Source organism: Mycetomoellerius zeteki, unplaced genomic scaffold (assembly GCF_001594055.1).
Source record: "Mycetomoellerius zeteki isolate Tzet28-1 unplaced genomic scaffold, Tzet1.0 scaffold297, whole genome shotgun sequence".
Taxonomy (NCBI): domain Eukaryota; kingdom Metazoa; phylum Arthropoda; class Insecta; order Hymenoptera; family Formicidae; genus Mycetomoellerius; species Mycetomoellerius zeteki.
Window position 1 is genome coordinate 113,879 of NW_017257279.1, and position 11,282 is coordinate 125,160.

At 31.5% G+C, this 11,282-nt stretch overlaps 1 protein-coding gene across 1 annotated transcript in view; it reads left to right on the plus strand.

Moving 5' to 3' along the window:
• Axud1 (AXIN1 up-regulated 1) overlaps positions 1–11,282 on the plus strand; it is a 46,762-nt gene continuing 35,480 nt past the window's right edge. Inside the window, exon 1 of the mRNA XM_018450774.1 lies at positions 1–67. The gene's annotated coding sequence lies outside the window, so the exon portion shown is untranslated. The remainder of the gene's footprint in view (positions 68–11,282) is intronic.

Consider the following 11,282-nt stretch of genomic DNA (forward strand, 5'->3'; position numbering starts at 1 on the left):
CGAGGAAGAAGGTGCCAGTCAGCAACATCCTAAGCGGTGTGGAGATGTGACGCTCGTCGGCGAACCGGTGAGTCTCTTCGTTTTCTTGACCTCGCGCTTTATTTCGAGGGATTTAGACCAGGAGGACTCATTCGAAGTCAGAACTCCACGTTCTTGATGACGTAGTTGCTGCTTCGACGAGAGAGTACGAGAGAGAAAGAGAAGCGATTTTGAGAGGTGGGAGAAGGGAGAGAGGTGAAAGAGGGAGAAAGAAAGAGAGAGAAAAAGAAGTGTTGTTAAAGATACGATGTTAACTGTCTAGATACTGTTATTTGCAATATAAAGTGGCTGAAGACGTTTCTCGCTGTGCCACTTTGCGAAAACGCTCAGGACCCGGGGCAGGTGCAAGCGCGGATAGACACTCGGTTGGCAACAGCTCCTCGATTGTTCAGTAAGATAAGTAACAGGAAAAAAAGGCTGTTTATAGGGATAAGAGAGTTTGCAATAATCGCTGAATAGTTAAATATATTACGCCTTATCTCGCTTTCTCGCTGTTGCGCATATACTAAAAAGTTTCCTCATTAGTGATCTTGGAGCAACACTTTTTGGAGCAGGAAAGAAGACTCATAATGATTTTCAGAATAGAAAAGTACCTTGGAGTAAGAAAACTGTCCTTTATTGATGATTTTGAAGTGGGAAAATATTTCGGAGCCAGAAAGCTCTGTTTATTGTTGATTTTGGAGTAGAAAAGTATCTTGGAGCAAGACAGTTCTTCCTATTTATGGTTTTGGAGCAGGGAAATATCTCAGAGCAAGAAACTTTCTTTATTGATGATTTTGAAATAGAGAAATATTTCAGAGCAAGAAGACTGTTTTTATTGATAATTTTGGAAAATATCTCGAGCAAGAAACCTCTGTTTATTGTTGATTTTGGAATAGAAAAGTATCTCGGAGCAAGAAAGCTTTCTTCATTGACGATTTTGGAATAAGAAAGTATCTTGGAGCAAGAAAACTGTCCTTATTGATGATTTTGGAAAAGTATCTCGGAGCAAGAAAACTTTGTTTATTGTTGATTTTGGAGTAGAAAAGTATCTCGGAGCAAGAAAGTTTTCTTCATTAACGATTTTGGAATAAGAAAGTATCTTGAAGCAAGAAAACTGTCCTTATTGATGATTTTGGAGTAGAAAAGTATCTCGGAGCAAGAAAACTTTCTTCATTGATGATTTTGAAAGAAGAAAGTATTTTGAAACAAGAAAACTGTCCTTATTGATGATTTTGGAAAATATCTCAAGCAAGAAATCTCTGTTTATTATTGATTTTGAAGTAGAAAAGTATCTCGAAGCACAAGAAAGCTTTCTTTACTGACAATTTTGAAGTAGGAAAATATCTCGGAGCAAGAAATCTTTTGTTATTGATTAATTTGAAATAGGAAAATACCTCAGAGCAAGAAAGTATGTTTCATTGATGATTTCGAAGTAGGAAGGTATCTTGGCGCAAGAAAACTGTCCTTATTGATTATTTCGGAGTAAAAAAGTATCTCGAAGCAGGGAAGTTTTTTTATTGATGATTTTGGAATATAGAGAAATATTCATGCGGTGCCAGCTTGGCGCCTCGAATTTGTCACAAGTATTATTTTGAGTTTATACTGCTGAAATTAGATTGATAAATAATACGTACGAGTACACTCGCGCGAAAGTATTTTAGCACTTAAGATAAACAAGCATATGAAACTGGTATCTGTACATATATGTATGTATAAGTAAATACGTCAACTAACCGATAGCGCGAACCGCTTTTATGCGTCTGTTTACAATATTTTAAACGTCACTTAAGAAAAGGCAAAATTAAATTGCTCGAAGGTATTTATGCGAACTTATCGAATTTTTCAAGAAGAGCGCGAAATCTTATGCCATTTAAATAGAAATTTTCTCTTTATTAAATCAATAAATTAAAAAAAATTCACGCTCACTCGATTGTGTAAATTGAAAAAAATTTTCTCTGATTTATTCGATCATTTTTCACGATTTCTTCGGGTAATCGATTTATTTTGCCTACCTTCCGTAGCTATGTGAGTAAATGGAAAATGTCTGGAGATTTGTGTTCTGTTAGCAATATTGAGCACAATGGGTCAAGCGCCATGTTGGATACCTGAATGAGAGTACGAACCAAAACACTGCAACACGTACTATTACCTGCAATTAGAAAGTAAACTATAAGTAGCAGGAGAAAACGAAAGGAAAGGGAAAAGGACAGCGACAGGCGATATGATGATGCGATATGCTAAGCGTTATCATCCTTCCTTAAAGACTTTCGTATCTTTGAGTTTTATCGATTTACTTATTTATTAACAGGAAAAATATGAATTTATAGGAAACTCTTGAATAGAAGAATGTTTTACTGTTCTTGTATTATCATTATATGTATGATGTTTTGAGTACAAACCGAAATCGAGGAATGAATTAAAAAAATATTGTGCTTCGATACTTACCCGATTGATTTCTCTCGTATATCTCTCGTGTATTGAACGGTTTTAAATTATGAAATAAGTGAATTATTTGCGTCGACGTTACTTATTGTAAGTAGAAACTTTGAAAGTTATATTTTCTGCAGCGAGAAAGCAGGCTTTGCGTCTCGATTCAACGAAAGACCGGGATGCCGCTGTTTGTTCCGCCTGTATACCTTAGTCCCATCGGTACGGGTCCCAAATAGTCCCCTTTCCTCTTTCAAACCTGCAATACATCTATTTCGTCTCTACAAAATAGCTCCGAGCGCCTGAAATAATTCTTGATTAATATTGTCGGAATTTATAAAATTGACGTCTTTCTTGTTTTTGTCGCTAAACGGTACTAATCAAATTATGCAACGATATTTTTAAATATCTGTTCATAAGCCATAAATTTATATTTTGCGGACAAAATATCGTGTTTTATAAAAAAATATTCTTGTCGCAGACATGGAATGGAATCTGTTGTTTAATAATTGTTGATCTTTTTGTCGATAGGGTTGTCGGGATTCTTATGAAATAAACCAACAATTTCAAACAGTATAAAGTAGATATATATGTATAGTATTTATTATAATGTTAGTGGACTGTATTGAAATGTGCTTGCTACTTAATAATGATTCAACTATGTGCTCTCCGAGGTGTCTAGTTGCAAACAGAAGGAAACTCGCAAGCCAATTGGCAAGTGTCAAGAAATTTGGAAATATTTGGCCCGTTGTTAGCTAAGTCTGATTAGAATAATAACACAACAATATAAACAGATTGCTGTAGAATTCTTACACACAGAAAAGAAAAGTACATACTCTGCGTAATTAATAATGACTTGTTTCAAGCATTTAAAAAAATTATATATCCTTAAATCTAGCATAAGTTAATCATGATTATTAAATTAAAACAAATTCGATTTGCTTGTTACATAAAAAAAAGTCGCTTCCTCAATCAATATAACTTTATAAAAAATATTCTTCAAAAGAAAATAAATTTTTGTTTTGTTTTGTTTTCCAAAATTTATGACAAATATATTTTAAGATTATCATCAAGAAAATATTCTTTGTAAAAGAAAATAGTTACTTAAAAGAAAAAAAGTAAATTGAGTAATCGCTTTTCTTAGCAATAGAACATTTTTCTGTGTGTAACAATAACAATTTTTGTAAATTATGTAGTGATTATTATTCATAATGGCGCACTATTAAATCATTATCATCAATATATATATAAATATAATTTTTATTCAATAATAATAATTGTATTTATTCGTATAATTCTATGAAAAAATATACAGCTGCCAGCAAAAATGACTATAAATTATGATGAAATTATAGTAATTGTACATTTTTTTTCTCTTGATATATCAAAACATATTCTTTATGTAGAGAATTCACGATTATGTCGATGAACCGTTTATCCAAATATTTGTTTCAGCTTTCAATTTTCTATAAATAAATTATGGAACGTATGCAAGTAGCAATAAATGAGTCATAAAAGAAGTATTTTAAAATCAATGTAATGCAATGCAAAACCGACGAGTTTCGCAAGTCGATGTCCTTACTGTGCCCCACATTGCGTCCGGCCACCACATCCGTCACGTGGACGCCTAGACGGTCGCATATTTGTCACATACGATGTAAACACATGCTCCATGGAAAATGTAGGCGCATAGTAATTCGCGTGTATACGCACCGCGATCGTGTAAATAATGAATGTGATAGCGGTAGTAGGGTTTACCCTGGACGCTTTGTTGCATAAAATTATTGTATCGATATCAAAAGGTCGATACAGCCCGATCTATAATTGAAATCAATTCTCCTCCAGTTTCTTTCTTCCCCGTATGTTGACCTTATTGTACGTAGTCACAAGCAACATTACGATGCTTTACAAACAAAACGGAATCTTTGTAGAATCGAATGCTTTACAAAGTGTAATGTTAAAAGAGTCTTGGCATTAGTTTATTTATTTTAATTTCAATTTTAGTCTGACAATGAGAGTACATTTTTTCTTCACATTTTAAAAGAATATTTTAATAAGCAAACAGCGTCTGATATGTGCATAACATAGAATAAATAAATATTGACATTTTCGAACGAGATCTGATGCTTAACTTTTTAGAGCTGACGAGGAGTTTCTTCAACTCATTCTGTAAATCTCTTTGTTAAAAATGTCAAAGGTTCTCTTTACATTTGCAAATTTGGATTATTCTTATTATACTAAAATATACTAGTATTTATTTTTTTTATATACAGGTTATGTTATTTTAGTTTCTTAAAATTAAACAGTGTCTTTTAATTATCATAAATTAAATGGGTCTTACATTTATATCAGTAATTATGTTATACAGATTAATATTAATTCCATAGGATTAACATTTTTTTGTAAATTTTATACATTTTGCCTCTATATGTTTTTGAATCGATTACTGTTCATAAAATATCGTATTATTAAATGATTATTAAATGATTATAATCAAATTAATATTATTTATGGTAATAACCATATTAATTATAAATCTACGAGAAATTTATTGCGAGAAATATTAATATCAGATTTGAACTTTTGACCAATTATTGTAACGGACGTTTTTATCAATCCGATCACATTTTAGAAGAGTTTTCGTTATACTTAGTAATTATTCAGAATAGGGTTTTTTTCGAATTTTGATATTTTTTTTTGCGGCAGTCTTAAAAATCTTTATTGTGACTCTGAGTGGTAATCAACTTTTTTTATTTTTTAAACTATTTATTTCCAATATAGGTTTTTGAATCTTTCAACATTACAAATGTATAATTAAATCCTTAAAAAGAGTTGATAATTTTAGTTCTGAAAAGAAGATTAAGAACTAAAAGATTTATAATGTCTGTTTTATTGCGTCATCGTTGGACATCCTCATAAAAGATTTTAGCTTTAAAATACAGCCTTGGCAATCCATTGTGTGGATCTCTGCTGAGATAAAGTGTCTGTATATTCTATTATCTAAATAGAGCAGTCAACGTCTTGTACTGTTGAATACATGAAGTCGACTCCCCCGATTAATTATCACAGAGTTACAACAAAAGTTTTTATCAAGACTGCCGCAAAAAAATCAAAATTAAAAAAAAAGCCCTATATTTTGAATAATCATCTTATGTTCTTTTCGCTCGAAGTGATTTGAGTTCAAAATTGTGATTCGAACAAGCATCTGGAAAATTTTCCGGTTTGTCACACGTCGCGTGTGACCTTACGTGAGAAGTATAACGGGTTCTGACGCACTTCCGGCATGCTTATCGCACAGGTAACGTCTGTGACTATGTATGTCGCAAAATCGGCCCGCAGCGATTGAAATGCGCCTACACGAGATAGCGTCCTATCGTATCTTTCATCACGCGCAAAGCACAACTTCTCACAGCTAGAAAATTATCTAGATGCTTGTAATTGCTATTTGTATTCAAATAAAAAAATACTCATATCTGGAAAATGATCTAAATGCTTGTAAATGCTATATATAATTTATAATTAAAATTAAAATCACATAAGACGAAAATAGAAAATATTCTCGATATAATGAGGATAAATAAAATTTACATATAGTTGGAAAATTTATGTTAAATTTAACATAATATTTCACGTGTCCCGAAGGGTCTAAACTTTTATGTTAATTTTATATGATAAATGTGTTAGAAAATAATACAAATATAGAAATATCTAATAACACAAACATGTAAAAATTAACATAAAAATTGTAATACTTTGACATAACTTTTAAACAAATTAGGAGAACATATTTCTTCAGCAAAATTAGCATTTATAATATGTTAAATTAACACACATGTTAATCTTTTATTTATTACCTTAGAATTTACGTTTTGAAACTACATTATTTTTGTGTTATTTGTTTATTTATTCATAAAATGTGTTATTTTAACATTTAGAAATCATAAATATCATAAATTTAACATACATTTTCAAATAACTTTTTATCACATTAAATTGACCCTTAATTGTGTTCAAAATTCAAAACAAAAAACTTAACACTGGATCAATTTTAACATAAGTATAAAATGTTTTTTATTGTATAAATACAATTTTTAGTACTACACTGAGAAAAATTTCTGTTTGAAAATGAACGTACCAGAAGATTTTATTCATATCTGATATCAATCAAATTTCTGTTATTTTTTACAATCAGAATTATAATGTATCCATTCAGAAAATTCTGGTTTGTTCATTTTTAACCAAAATTCCGATTAGTGCAACCTGATCTTTTTTCAATGTATATATAAATTTTCCGATAAGAATTATATATATTGATTTCCTATTTTTTCCTTATAATGAATTTTTAAAGAAAAAAAAACAGAGAGGAGAGAGTAGAGTCGGGAGAAAAGTCTGAAAAGATCAGGGAAATAGAAATATTAAATTAGAAATGTCAATCTCGCGAAAACTAACTGGATATAATTTCATTTCGACATTATTAATCGAGCTCAGAAATTTGATCGCAATGTGTAATATTTCAAAAATTATCATTTTAAAGAGAACACGAATTAAATCAATCCTCATCATTATATTTTTGTACGACGAAAAGTTAGTGAAATTACGAAATGTCTCTTTTTTGCTTCGTTCTCGTTTCTTAACTCAACTTTGATTAGATTTTCCCGACCCTATCTTTCGATCTCTTACAGATGGCATTCAATTGTTACTAAATCTCATCAATTAGGCATAGACGAATTGGACTCAATTGACGATCCTAAGACATTAATTTAAGTCTCGCGCAGCGTAGAATCTCGGCGTGTTTTTTACAGTGAGAATCAAATCCTTCGGTTAATTTGCAATCGGGGGTTATCCCGGCGAGTATAAGCGAACGAAATGACTGACGGAACGGGTCAAGGTGCGCCGACTGATGAAGTTATCGACGACTGTGAGTGAATAAAGAATGCGTTGTCCGTCGCGTCGAATAAAAAAAAAAATAATATAATAGTTTCATCAAAGTTTTCGAATCCAACCGCACAAATGTATTATTGGATCGGAACAAAAAAGTTCGTAGCCCTATTTTATTCGTATTATATCTAATGTTTCTTTTTTTAAATTAGCAATTATATCATTCGACAGAGCAAAGTTTCAGCTTTAAGGATTTGTTTTTTTTTATTCCAATATGATAATTTTTAACGCAGTTATGAGCAATCACAATCAAAATGCTCTTTTGATTTAATTCGCGATAACAAAAAATTTTAGGAACATTTGAAAAAAGATTTTGTAGGTAAAACGTAAAAAGTTTTTACATTAAAAAAGTGACAAGTTTTTTTAGATACATAATAGGCCCATAAAATGAGAAGAAAATTTCTCATTTTGCCTAGCTTGTAGTTTTCTATAAGTAAAAATTACCAAACAGTCATAGAAACTCCAATTGCGTAGTGGTCTTTCGAAAGCAGAGGTTACAAGGTTAAAAATTCTTTCTTTAAATTTAAATTTCGTTCATTTTTAACTAAGTTACAGCTGCCTGAACTTTGAAGTTTGTAGTGTTATACATATATGTATCGTTTATACATGGAGGACACGGAATGTTACCGTCTTATCAGTGGAATTGATATCGGTCGAATAAGGACTTGTTTTGTTATCGATATTCTGGGTTTGCGACATTGCTGCTTAAACACGCAACACTGCTTGAATTTAGAGATTCCCGTGGAAAGAAAGAGAAACAGTTAATAAAATCGTGATTTAAAAAACGACTTGAAGAAAAAATTAAATCTATTTTAGACATTTTAACAAAATAAATTATTAATGTTACGTACATAAAAAAAAGTATTAACAGCATTATATAAATTGAAAATAATCTTATTAATTCAATAACAGTATTAATGTTATTGAATTGATATTCAATTCGTAATTAACAACTCGTAATTAATAATTCATAATGAAACAAGTAATATTTTCTTAAAACAATAGCATGACGAATTTGTTCTATTAATAGTGTTATTGTGAATTAACAAAGTTATTTTTAACTAGAACGTCATTAATACATAATTTTTGTCAATATAAATTCATCGATAGCTTATATTATTTTAATTATAAATTTTAAAAAGAAACTGTTAATGTAGTCATATGTTTCAATTTAAATGTTAATTGAGTACAATATTCTGTAATAGTAAGATATTACTTTAAAAATAATCTTCAAATCACACACACACACACACACACATACACATATATATAATTTGTTTTAAAAATCTGAAGGATAAAGTGCCTTTTCATATCATGCGACGTTTAATAAATGATAATTCCAAAACACAATTCATTCATTAATTTTAGAACAGAATTAATATTATATCGGGCGACTCGTTTTTCTCGCATTTTTCTTTAATAGCACATTTTCCGCAATCAGCTTATTACTTTTTAATGTTGTAAATGTTGTTATGAAATTTCGGATTAAAGATTTGGAAAATAAGATCCACTTGAAATCAATTAAATAATACGTGACGTCTGGTGTTACCGTTTATCTCTACTCCTGAATGAACGATCTTCTTCAAGGCGAAATTGTCTGTGAATCGACCGAGTGACATTAAGAAATAACGCAGTAGAGACGAAGGGATGGGATTGTAAGGGAGATACGTCATGTATTATACATTTGGATACGTCACGACGTCGACGCTGGCTCCACGATGAATCATTGTTCGTTTACAACGTTCGCTTGAGTTGCGGTACACAGGAATAGAAAATGAATGGAAGAAAAAATAGATGTTGGAGCAGCATCGACCGCTCGTGTGGAAGGTGAAACTGGTTCGCCGAAGAAGCTGCTGCTGCTGTTGTTGCGACTAGTCGACCACTGCGTTATCTCGTTAATGTGTAGATCGTTTTCTTGATCAAGAAAAAGAAAGAGGAGGACCGAAGGGGTGATAGAGAGGAAAAGGGAGAACCCCAAGATAATTTCTTATCTGTTCTTGAGCGCTAATAATATAGTAATTTCGTTAAAACTGATCGATACAAAGCGGTAATATTCACATATTCGAACGTAATCGGCTTTACATTTTCATTTTTCAGCCAAGATTTGAATTTTCACGATCGTCGAAAATGTCTTTTAACTCATAACTGGAACATATGGATTCTCATAACTCTGGAATAGTTTTCTAATTTTGAAATGGTATAATGATTTAGAATAATTTCACATTTTTATTTTTAACATATTATTTGTTCTATTCATGTAGACTAATCATCGTACTATATTTATGCTAAGTATTGCAATTTTTTCTAATATAGTTGAAAATTTTAAAACTTCTAAAAATAAACAAATAATAAAAAGATTTAATGAGTCCCAAGGACACATATGTTCCTTTAATGTCACAAAAAACACGCTTTCCTGCTGCGAGTTAAGAACCCGTATTGTTTCCGTTTTCTCTCTTTTTATTTTTATGACTTGTTTTTTTTTTCTTTCCCTTCTCGCTCTTTTCCTTTTCTAATAAAATTTTCTCTACAAAATTAAATTTCAACAAAAAGAATCGGTTGATGCGCGTTTCACGGAAACCACATATTTTTCGCTTTTTCTGATCTTCAATGATTTGCATTGAAATAGCACATCGCAAATAATTCGACTGTAGTTTCTGCGAATCTATACTCATCAATTTCGTTTCCCTTCTCTTTTTTTAATGGAATCATGTTATATCAAAGGAAAAATAAATTTTGTTTTTACAACACATTTGTTATTTTGCTCAACTTTTTGCACTATTTTAGATTTTAATTGATTTATTGCAAGTATAAAAAATTGCAATTGTCTTTTTCTTATCGAAAGAAGAGTACATTTTTTTCGCGATCGTTCAGCGATCGTTTTATTTCTACATTTTTTATTGCTTTTTTTTTGCGGAAACTAGAAATTTTCATAATGACGCTACTCAAGAAAAAATTGGTATATTGAAATAAAGTTCATAAAATCGTTATTCACATCATTACGAATTCAGAGAGTTGTTGATCTAACTTTGAATTAGTTTTTAAATGATTTAATAACTGACAGCGATTTCATAACGATGTGAAGGATTTTTTTTATTTTAACGTACCAATTTAATAACTTTTTTCTTGAGTGCAGCATTATCAGCAGGGTTATTATCAGGATAATTTTCGGTTTCCAGAAAAATATAAGAACATGAAAAAATAAAACAATAACCGAACGGTCATGAAAAAGTGAAAGTACTCTCCCATCTTAATCCTCCTCGAAATTTTGCACCTTCCATCGGCAACCTGAGTCTTTCAGCTTCGGTGCAGATTTTTATATTATTCCGGACTGTAGAAAAATCTGAAAAAATTCTTGCATACTTGTGCAAACTTTAACAATAAGTTTTTAATATTGTAAAAGTCAAATTGTGTGTGTGTGTGTGTGTGTATTTATTTAATTGTAACAGTTTAAATTTATCTACCAAAATTCACAATTAAAATATCAACTTTCAAAGTCCAACTTGGTCGCGAAGGATTAATTTTTTTCTGAGATCAGATTGTATCAGATTCTGTCGAAACTAAAAATTATCGCATATCCTTATATTTATGTAGCTCCTTTACCGGAAATTCCGCGGGTGTTTACATCGGGATGACGCGCCGCAAATTCGGCCGTGGCCCCCACGAATCATTCCGCGCGAGCGTACTCGCGATCGGCGAGTGCGTGGGTGCGGAAACACTGACACGAAACACATCGAAACGAGCAAAACGCGCAGTGTGCAGAGGAGAGGATGAGGGGAAATGAGATGAATAAGTGAGAAAGAGAGAAAGAGAGGAAGAGAGAGGAGGAAATAAAGCGAATGCAACCGAGGCAACACAATGGCGCATCGACCCGCCAAAACTCGCGCCGTTGGCCGGCC